General features: G+C 40.7%; 1 long non-coding RNA gene across 1 annotated transcript; it reads right to left on the reverse strand.

Annotated features, from left to right (window-relative positions):
- Window positions 1-262: 262 nt before the first annotated feature.
- LOC141372734 (uncharacterized) lies at window positions 263-10330 on the reverse strand. Its single transcript, XR_012378135.1, has 4 exons — window positions 10226-10330; window positions 9848-9901; window positions 3777-3945; window positions 263-380 (listed from the first exon to the last, which is right to left on the reverse strand). It is a non-coding gene; the product is annotated as an uncharacterized lncRNA (long non-coding RNA).
- Window positions 10331-11009: the final 679 nt, after the last annotated feature.

Raw genomic sequence — 11009 nt, forward strand, 5'->3', positions numbered from 1 at the left:
TAGATCTTGCCCTGAAAGAGAGCACAATCAATTATTAAGGAAGAAGAGGTAGACATATCATCAGATACTTTTTATTGCCATGACAGAATTAAAATCATAGTTTGGGAACCCCAGGGAAGATGCAGGTAGCTCAGTCTGGGTACGGATAGAGAAGGTTTTCCAAATTAGTGATTCTGGAGTGTAATCTTGAAAGCAAAATCTGTCAATACCAATAAAACACAAAAATCTCATGGCTTTAATGCAGCAAAGGTTTATTTCTTAATTATGCCACAGGACAAGTAGATTAGATATCTTTCCATGGTGCCTCTCTTCCAACAGTGATTCCGGGATTATGGCTGCTTCCAAACTGCAACTCTACATCCTCGAGTTCTCTCATGTGGCTGGGAAAAAGAGATGGAGAATGAGATGAGATGTAAGTACCCTGACATTTATTTGCTTTGACTTGTAAATGATATCTCTCACCTCCGCTCTAGATTATTGATTAGAACTAGTCACATATCCCAACTCAAGTGCAAGAGCAAAGGAGGATGTTGACCATTTGGTGAACATTACTCTCTGCCACAGTTAGACAAAGAGTATCGAAAAAGATGAAAAAGAAAGGGTTAGCAAAAGTACAGAGGTGAGAAACATCATCATCTGGGCCAAGTGGATTTTGGTTTTCTTGAATATGATATGAAAATGTGCAGATGATAAGAATATAAAAGAACAGCCATGACCCAGATACATGAAGGTCCCATAGATGTTAAGGGTCTTGGGTTTTATTGTACAGGAAAGACAGAACCCTTAAAACATTTTTAAGTAAATTTGAACTCGGGGGACTATGGTCCCTGAGAGGGACAAGATTGAAAGCAGAAATACCTGTTATGAGGTCATCAAATTAGGAATCTGTGAAGACATTCATCAAAACCTGGGCAATATAATAGGGATAAAAGAAAAGGACAGATTTGAAATATGTTAGAGGCAAAATCGGCAAGAATATAAAAACTGATTAAACATGGGACACTGGGAAGAAGTGAAGAATAACTCCCAGATTTCTACTGTGGGTAAAAGGTATTATCAATTTAGACAAAGATTATTGAGGGAAGAATTTTGAGGAGGGGGAAGATGAAGAAGTTTATTCTGGACTTTTAAGGTTGAGTTGTCAGTAGGAAAGCCGGATGGAGTCAACCAGCAGGAGTTTGGATAAAGGTCTAAAGCTGCGCCCAAGCTTGAGATGAAGGTGTGGGAAGCATAAAAGTCTGGATGAAAGATGAAACCACAAGATGAGGTGTTTTGCCAGCTGTGAAAATGAGATGAGCAGGGGCTCAGAACTCAACCATGAGGAACACCAACATGTGAAGGGTATGAGGAAGAAGAAAAGAGCCCATAAAGATGAAAGAGAAGATACTGCCAAGTGTATAATGAGAGTAAGAAGTTCAGGGAAGGCAGAGTTTCAGGGAGAGTGCGATCAATCATCTTAAGTGGTATCTTAAAAAATCCAGCAGGATAAGGACTGAAATTTTTCATCGAATTTGGTGATTAGAAGTGCCCAGTGATAGCCTTACCAGTAAAGAGATTGGTAGGAAGGAAAGATTTCAGTGGACTGGGAATTGCTGCAAAGTAGATAAAGTGGAAACACTTCCCCTTGAGAAATTGAGGGATTTGCTTCTACCACACAGCTGGAGTCTGAGTTCAAGGTGGGCAGAACTGAAGCCTGAGGCCAGCTCAGGAAGCTTCTCTGTGGCAGGGCAGGACCCAGACCAGTTCTCAGGGTCCAGATAGTCACATTCATGAAAGCACCTCAAAAAATAAGTGCAGTCTTTCATCACATTTTCTCATTTTTATGACCATGTAGATGAGTTGCCGAAGGGAATTTTCCAAGCATGTATTAAAACACACACACACACACACACACACGTTTTTAAAAAAAAAAATGAAGAGATAGTCTATTAAGGTGATTTACTTTAAAGGGTGCTGAGCAGAGCACAGTGAACTAGTAACAAATGATACCCTGCTAAATCCCAGTGCATTTTAGACTTTTAGGGAGTACTTAATGGGACGAAGCAGTCTTAATAAAGTAAAATTGGATGGATGCATTTTTAAACAGTACCCCATGTCAACATAATTCTATCAAGGGATCTTTTCCAATAAGCAAAGCACTTAGCTCATATTTAAGCCATAGTTAAAGAAACAAAACTCTTAGAGATACAAAGTTCCCAAAGTTTCTTGGGGGGTGGGGTCACAGAATTCTTCTCATGATAGTGGTCCTAAATAAAGGGAAGACCCTGGTTCTCATAGCATGTTCTGGGAACATTAAAAAGCTGTATGTCTCTAGCTTCATGGGGAGTGGAAGGAGATAAAGCTGACCACGGAGGCCGGAACCAGATAATGAAGGGCTTTATATATCATGCTAAGGAGTCTGGACTTTATCTTACGGGTTAGCGGAGAGCTATTAAAGACTTTTAAGTAAGGGATTATCATGATCAGATTTCTATTTTCTGGCAGCTACAGTGTGGAAGAGAACTGAAGGAAGACAAAGGATGGAGACAAAGAGACCAGTTAGTTAAGTCCTGTTTATTCTCGTTCTTTCCCTCTGCCTTGAGATGCCTACACACGAAGACACCAGACCCGTTCTTCATATGACTTTTCTTACCAGGGGCCTCACCGGTCTGGGCTTTTACTGCATAACACAGTGACCACATGTGCTTGTATGTGCCCATGTACCCGTGTGCACACACGCACACACACACACACCCAGATCATGGTTTTCATTCTGATCCTTCCTAAGCAGAGCCAAGACTTCCTGTTGTATTCAGGTCATCCACAGGTTATGTTAGGGAACAGGATGTATCATTGTATGAAGAAAAGATCCCTTGTCTTTTGGGAAGACATGGAAGGTACATGGGATTTGGGCAAGGGGTGGGGATAGAGTTGTGTGAATGTGTGAAAATTATAGTCCAGCTGCTTAGTTGAATTAATGTAAAATGTTCTAATTTCTCTCTCTTTATAGTATATTTCTCATGTAATGCATTGAAAGGTTGCAGAATTCTGAAGGGCAACAAGAGAAAGGAATTGAAGAAGAAAGGGTATCAAAGAGTATACACACACACAAGTAAAGACTTGTAAAACTGTATCTTGACCTTGTACAAGAAGGCTCACATGAAGAATCTCGTACACTGATTGCCACACATTTGTTACAGAAGAGGAGGCAAAGGAAAATGGAAACTCACTTCCCCCAGAAAAAGAGAAGAGTAAATACATGTTAAGTGCAATAAAATGTTTGCAAATGATGATTCAAAAGCAAACAAGCTTAAAGGGAGGAGTAATGGAAATTACCTATGTATCTGGTTCTAATAGTGCAAGTTTAATAACCGCAGGAGAACAACTAAATTATAGACAGTCCTTGTTCATCACTGTATCTTGGAAGGTAAGGAATAATGCAGCCTAAGTGAATTGCTAAAAGATTTTATACTTAAAGGAAAGTCACTGATACATGTGTGGTCTTTAATGTCAGAAGCATTGCCTTTGGCACATTTTTTTTGATCCCCTGGAAAACAAAGTAGTATCTGTGGTTTTTTGCCTTCCGCATCTTAAAATATAGGAGAGAAATAGAGATGATCTCATCTAAACAGCGAAGCGGAAAGAGGGAGGACCACTTTATACGTTTTTGAATCCCTGAGATATTGTTGAATATTGCAATTTTGAAATGTGACTTAATCCCAATGCTGCAACTCTCATTTCCGAGGGAAACTGTGGCCATGTGCATATGTCTCTGAGATTAACGAGGCTGTACTAACCCAAATGGTATGATAGCTTTGTCTGCCCTCCTTGGAGGACGCCCAGGGTCCATTTCGTACCCTGGTGATATCCGTGAGGTAATGAGTCATTGGCGGCATAGAGGAAGCATGAAATCACAAAAGAGAACATCCAACGCTGGAGCTACTGGTGGGCATCGAGGTCAGCAGGCTGATGGAGACAAGAGAGCGAGAGTCAGCTAGATTATGGGTCGTGCTAGGATTTAAAGGTACCTCTTTCACTGCTCAAACACTGAAAGCTGGATCCGCTTCGGTTCATGGTGTCAGAGTCTGATAACTCTCCCGTACACATGAGGTAGAGCACTAATCCTAATAGGGGTTGCTTCCAAATAGTTTATGAACTTAGCACTGCTTCTACGCTCTAACCCCAATAGCTGAGAGGTGATGGGGATAAGCTGCTAGCTTTCAGAGTGCCAGATCTTTGCGCCTGAGACATTTCTTCCTTCCTTTCCTCCTAAGGCCAAGACACTTCGTCTTCCAAGTGTCTGTACTAATTAAATGCAGTCCTAGTATGCCAGAAATGTTTTGAATGTGAAAGATTAATGAGAGAGAACACTTTTGTGAAAGGAGGGAATAGAGACAGGAGAGGCCCTTCCTACTTGGCATGGGTTTAAGGGAGAGGTAATCTTGAGGTCTTAGGAACACGAGCAGTGAAATTTTTTTTTCTTTTTTCTTTTTTCTTTCTTTCTTTTTTTTTTTTTTAAGAGACACTTAGCTCCGATGGGAAAGAATGAACAAAATATTCAGGGACTGTGGCAGTGGCCACCCAGGAAGGCTCACCGTGATCCTGGGTGACAGATGAGCTGTAAGTGGGTTGTCTGAGTAAATGAGGGCAAGATGAAGCCAACCTAGATCGGCCATGTTACCTCTTGTTTCGTTTTAGAGCTCCCCATAACGGGAACCCACTGACCATTTTGACCTTTCCTTCCAGATTTGGCATTTAGAGGAATAAATCAGAATTAGTGCTGCCATTAAGCTCCAGACGTGGTGTCTTTAAGACAAAAGTGAGATCGTTACTGGCAGTTTTAGCACTCGGGACAATAGTGCACTGCTAACTTGGAACAGAAAGAATTAATCAGTAGGAGAAACTTGGTGTTCCTGTGGGCAACACCAGTCTCTGCAAATATTTTGACTATTACTTGTTCAATCAGCTGGGCGGCGGGAGGGGAGGAAGTAGACCAAGATTTGTGTTTTGGTAACTTGCCAGCACTTCGATGTCAGCTAACCTTTAGAGAAGCAGAAAGATTTTTTTTCTAAATACATTTAGCAGTGGTCAGACTGATGAACATATTTAGAGACACTGAAATGATGTAATAATGGCAACAATGTTATTTTTACAGCATTAGGAGGAAAGGAGGACCACTACCAGCTGCCAAGCTCATTGGTCACATTGATCCCTAATAAATCCTGGGTGAGCCTGCCCAATATTAGTCATAGGAGTTAATCCCCGGAATCTGTTAGGACTTAAGACACATTACTTTTAGTTGGGAGGGTAAGAGAAAATATTCTGGCATGTGCTAAGCGGAAGAGTAATTTAGTACACTTTCTTAATATTTTGAAAAGCTGTACTGCGGCAACATTTTTTTTTTTTGTGTGTGTGGGATGGAGTGAATATCTTGTACTCTCAAGAGAAAAATGGCCATCTCTCATCAGAGAAAAATCAGGGAAGGGAGCCCAAAGGAAGAGAAACTTTGTAAAGTTCTCATTTTTAAGAAAAAATATTAAAAACAAAAAACTACACGTAGGGATGCCTGGGTGGCTCAGTCAGTTATGTGTCTGGGATCAGGTCATGATCCCAGGGTCCTGGGATCGAGCCCTATGTCGGGCCCTTTGTTCAACGGGGAACCTGCTTCTCCCTCTCCCTCTGCCTGCCTCTCTGCCTACTAGTGCTCTCTCTCTGTCAAATAAATAGATAAAATCTTGAAAGAAAAAAAAAAACAACTACACATGACATCATTTCCACATACTCCGAATTCCTATTTGCCGAAGGCTGACAAAGGCACAATACTGCCAATGAAGGCACCTTTCTTTTTTTAATATATTTTCAGCAGTTGGCCCTCACATCTCTAGTAGCAGTAGATACTATTAATATCAATGTTCTACAGATGAGCAAACTGCCATTTACTATGATGAGACAGCTGCTTAGTTGTGAAATGGGGATGGTGCATCAGGCCTATTCGACTCCAGAGCCTAAGATCCTAAATAGGAGGCTAAACTGTGAAGTACTTCACCTCTTTGCAGGTGTTGGGGACTGACATGGTGGCCAGCGGCACAGGGGTTGAAGTGGGACAGGTATGGGCTCTTCTCCTTACCGGCTGCATGAACTGAGTAGGCTCTGAGCTTCATCTGTGAAACGGAGGTCAGAGTGTTCTTTCATAGAGTTTTTGTCGAGATTAAATTACATAACATAGAAACAATGTCCCATACACCATAAGTGCTTGGTGAGGAATAATTGCTTTTTAAATGACAATTATTGGAATATACTTATTAATTTTACTTATCCTTTGACCAGTGATGCCCAAACTCGGGCCCTACTCTAGACCAATTAGGTTATTATTTCTGACCAACAGTTCATCTTAGAATATGAACTCTCATCTATCATCCCTTGTGACTCTTAGGATCAGGTTAGTTTGGGACATAATTCTTTTGGGTTTTTGGTTCCTTATCTCTACCCCAAACTAGCCAGTTACTTAAGTTATTTGTTAAAGGCAACCCCATGCCTCTGCACTCTCTAGATCAGCCCTGCAAATTACAAATGACTCTTTATTTTCTCTTGGATCTGTAAAGATTAGTGATGCTGTACCAGTATGTCCGATAAACTTCAGCTCTGGTTCTCTCTAGCACCAAATTATAATTCATTCAAAGCACACATCTAGGGGAGGATGGTCTGAGTCTTTCACAATGAAATTGCTTTTCTTAAACAGGTGATGTGCTGAGACCCAGAAAGTATAGCCTCTACAGAGGCCTCCCAATCACGTGTCAGTCATTTGAAAGTCAATTCAAAATTTGCCTATTCCAGAAATTGGCACTAACTGCACTTGATTTCAACTACTTACACATTACTCTCAGAATTTCAATTGTGAGTCTATAAAAATTATTGGCTCTTGGTGACATGACAAAGGTTCTTAATAAAGAGAGTTTAGTATCGTTCTTTAACTAGACTGTGTAGTCCTTGGAATCCGGGACCATGTCTGCTACATATAAATTATGGGTGAAGGATATCAGAGAAATAGAATTTACGCTCCCTGCCCTCAAGGAGAATGTGATCCAGCCGGAAAGATATGCGGCTTTGCAAATATTAAGCAACATTTTCCAACTGGCTGTAAATTATAGTGCCCTGAACTCAACAAGTGAAAGAAATATTATGTTCAGGAACGTCATCAGCTCTTTAAGGAGACTCACACCTGAGTTTCATATAATGTTTTCTCTTTTGGAGAGCAAAGCACGTCACTACAAACATTGGCAGGAAAGGAAAACGATATTGTCTTTTAAACCACATCTCTGTCCAGAACTTGTTCCCAACGTCTGATCTTTCCTAGTACATGAACATATGATGCTCTAGTCTAGCATTTTTCAACTGTGGCTTGTGATTTATTACTAGGTCAGGAAATTTGTTTAGGGGCCATGACCATCATTTTTTAAAACATGAAGTAGAATAGAAAATATCAGAGACAGTAGACTTAAGACAAAAAGAGTTTATGAAAATTGTGATTTCCTGTAAATGTGTCAAGTCACAATGTAAAACGTACTTGCCACTATGACTTGTAGCTGAAAAGAGTTTGAGGAACAATGCGTCTGGTCAGCACCAAGGAAACTAAACAGAGAGTCCCAGTAAGACTACAGAAGAGTTTGATGCTTGCAACACATTTTTCCACTGAAGAGAATCACCTCATGTTGTGGTAATATTTTCTGTGCGAAGTTCAAAATCCTGGAGAACAAAATATCAGTCATGTAACTGCCCAAGCCATATTGAAGATGTGGCTTAGATGAGCGACCACAATGAGCCTCCTAACCCTTCACACAAGAAGTGTTAGAGGTACCTGCCACTTAGTTGCATGCAGAGCTAGATAAGTACAGGTCTTGTCAGCGGCAGCACTGCTCCAATAAGCTCCAATCAACTCACCTCATGACAGACTCTCTGGACCAGGGATCCAAAGACAAAGAACTCAGAAGCGTTCCTTTTGGCAAACTCACCAGTAAGGTATATCTCACTGCCTTACCAAACAGAACAAGAGAGAAGTCCCAATGAGTAGTCTAGATAGGGAGGGTGATGAGGAATAGAGGTGTAGAATGTTATTCCGGTGGAAGAGCCCTGGGAAACATGAAGCCATGGAAATGCAAAGGCTATTAATCCCCTACCACACTCTTCATTCTCAGAGAGTAGTGTTTGAGATATCACTGCCTTCCCCAACTCACCTGCCATAGGGTAAAGAGTCTTATGGTGAGCCTGGGTGAGGCAAACCCACCGGGGTAAGTAAACAATAGCTTATCAGGGAGCCCAATCCTCACCTTAGGAAACTATCATACCTCATATGAACTACTCCTTCTCTGTGTCCCCTTCTAGAACCTCTTTGGGAAATTATACTTTTGTATACAGAGGACTCTGAATGGAGACACAATATTAACTAAATTAACTCTAAGTCCCTGCTTATAAAAATTTGTTTCTTGAACCATGTCCTGTCTCTAAAGATGCCCAGCCACATTATATAATTAGCTCACCTGAGACTGTACAATGGCAAATACAAATGTATTCCAAGTAACAGAACATTATTATATCCAAATGTCTCCAATTTTAGCATAAATGCCTTTATTGATTCCCAGGAAGAAATTATCAAAAATCAAATTTCTGGTCTTTTCTACATAAATCGAAGATTAACAAAATTTAAGTGAATCAAAAGTGAATAAGTTAGCTGCCTCAAGTTCGAGAGAAATTTATTGAATTCCAAAAAGTATCCCTATCACCAAATTTTCATGGTATAGTCATTCATAGCCAAAAGCAGCTCACTCTAATACTTGAGTAGAGCTGGGGTTTCTTTACTACTTCCATCTTGGGCTGCCTTCTACCTGAATAAAATTCCTGTAAGCCTCAGAATTTAACTTATTTTGACATCAGTATTATCAGTCAGGATAGAAGCCAGTCCACGTTAGTTCCATTAAAGTGTTATTTTTTATATGGAACTAGAAACTTACACAATAACCATTTCTAGGGCTGTAGGAGATAAGATCAAAAGGCCACTTTCAGAAAGTCTAGAAGTGTGACTCATGGGAAAGTCACAACGAGCAAAGCCAAATAGGTAATTCTCAAAAGGATCCCCAGAAGCCATGGGAAGCCAGCACCGTTGTTCTGAGCTTCCTGCTTTCAACAGCTTCTCTTCTACCTTCCACTTCACATTAGTGCCTCTCACTGTCCAAAGTGAAAGTCTAAAGACTATCCCAGCACTTGTCCTACACGCAGGCAAGTTTGAAACACAAGCAAATGGCTAAGCCTTGGAGGCCATTATGCAAGTAAAACATCTTTCCTAGATACCGGTCCTGGGTAGAAATCTAGACCTTGTGACAGCTACCAGGAGAAACTCCATAGGATTTCATGGTTTCGTTGCCGATAAGTCCAGTACAAATATATGGAATTTATGGCTCTTGAACATGAAGTCAATTGCGAGAGCTCTCCCATTCTGAGTCTGATGCAGGTATTTACCATACTGGAGAATAAATGCACCTATGCACCATGTCCTCTCTCAGAAAGTAGCACTTAAAATATCACTCCTTTGTTACAAAGTTTAGACATTTTCCGTCTTCTTTAGGTCATCTTTCTTTCCCATCATATTTAAGTTCCCATTTTGTATCACCTTTCGGCCTCTTCGCATTCAGTACCCTCTTGCTGAACACATCATGTCATCCGTCCTAATCACACGGGCTCCTTTCTAGTTTTTTTTAAGACATGTTTTTAGAGCAGTTTTTTGTTTACAACAACATCAAGAGGAAGGTACAGAGATTTCCCATGTACCACCCCCTCCTCACATGGACACAGCTTTCCCACTATTAACAGTACTCACCAGAATGGTAGCGCTGTGAATTGTGCAAGACTGTTGAATCACAGATCTGTACCTCTGAAACAAATAATGCAATATATGTTAAGAAAAAAAAAAAGAAGAAGAAGAAGCTAGCAGGAGGGGAAGAATGAAGGGGGGAAAATCAGATGGGGAGACGAACCATGAGAGACGATGGGCTCTGAAAAACAAACTGAGGGTTCTAGAGGGGAGGGGGGTGGGGGGATGGTTTAGCCTGGTGATGGGTATTAAAGAGGGCACGTTCTGCATGGTGCACTGGGTGTTACGCACAACGAATCATGGATCACTACATCAAAAACTAATGATGTAATGTATGGTGATCAACATAACAATAAAAAATTTAAAAAAAAAAACAGTACTCACCAGAATGGTACATTTTTTTCCCCAAGGATGAACCAGCATTGACACATCACAATCAGCAAAAATCCACTCTTCCCCTTAGGATTCACTCCTGGTGTTGTACATTCTATGAATTAGGACAAAAGTGAAATGACATATACAGTATCCATCATTACAATATCATTGAGAGTGTTTTCACTGTACTGTCCGTCCTATTTTATGAGTTATTATTATTACTCCTACTGATACCAAAAGGAAGGCCTGTGAATCTACCTCCTCAATTCCATTTGTTTTGTTTTTCCTGGACAATCACCTCCAGCAGATGGCTGAACAAAACTGATGTTGGAGTTTTGAGAAGCATGTCCCCCAACACCTAGGCAGGCCCAATACCTTTGCCATGCATCCTTCCCTGGGGCCTGGATTTTCTTCAGCTCTTTATCTCTTTGAGTCTTGAATAACTCAGAAACTTTAATGTCAACAATAATATCTCCTTCTGCCCTAACTTTTCTGGAACACAGAGACATGTCTCTTGGGTTCTCCCTATCCCCAAATTCATTCCAGGGAGACCGTGTTTTGTTTTCACAATTAACTTGAACTTATCCCTCTCTTTTTCTACCACATGAAAAGCTCACTCTCTTTGCTGGATCTGCCACTTTTCCTTTCAGACATTTATTTTTCTAACATACTCCTGGGGATTGAGCCTTGCTCCACAACCACCAGCATGCCTAAACTGTAAGAAGTGTGAGTTCAATCAACTGCAAGGTCTGCCAAAAGTATACACTTTTCGGACAAATGTGTCTACTTCCTC

The sequence above is a fragment of the Callorhinus ursinus genome, unplaced genomic scaffold (genome assembly GCF_003265705.2).
Source record: "Callorhinus ursinus isolate GAN/ISIS: 27379988/994484 unplaced genomic scaffold, GSC_fseal_2.0 scaffold5, whole genome shotgun sequence".
Classification (NCBI taxonomy): Eukaryota; Metazoa; Chordata; class Mammalia; order Carnivora; family Otariidae; genus Callorhinus; species Callorhinus ursinus.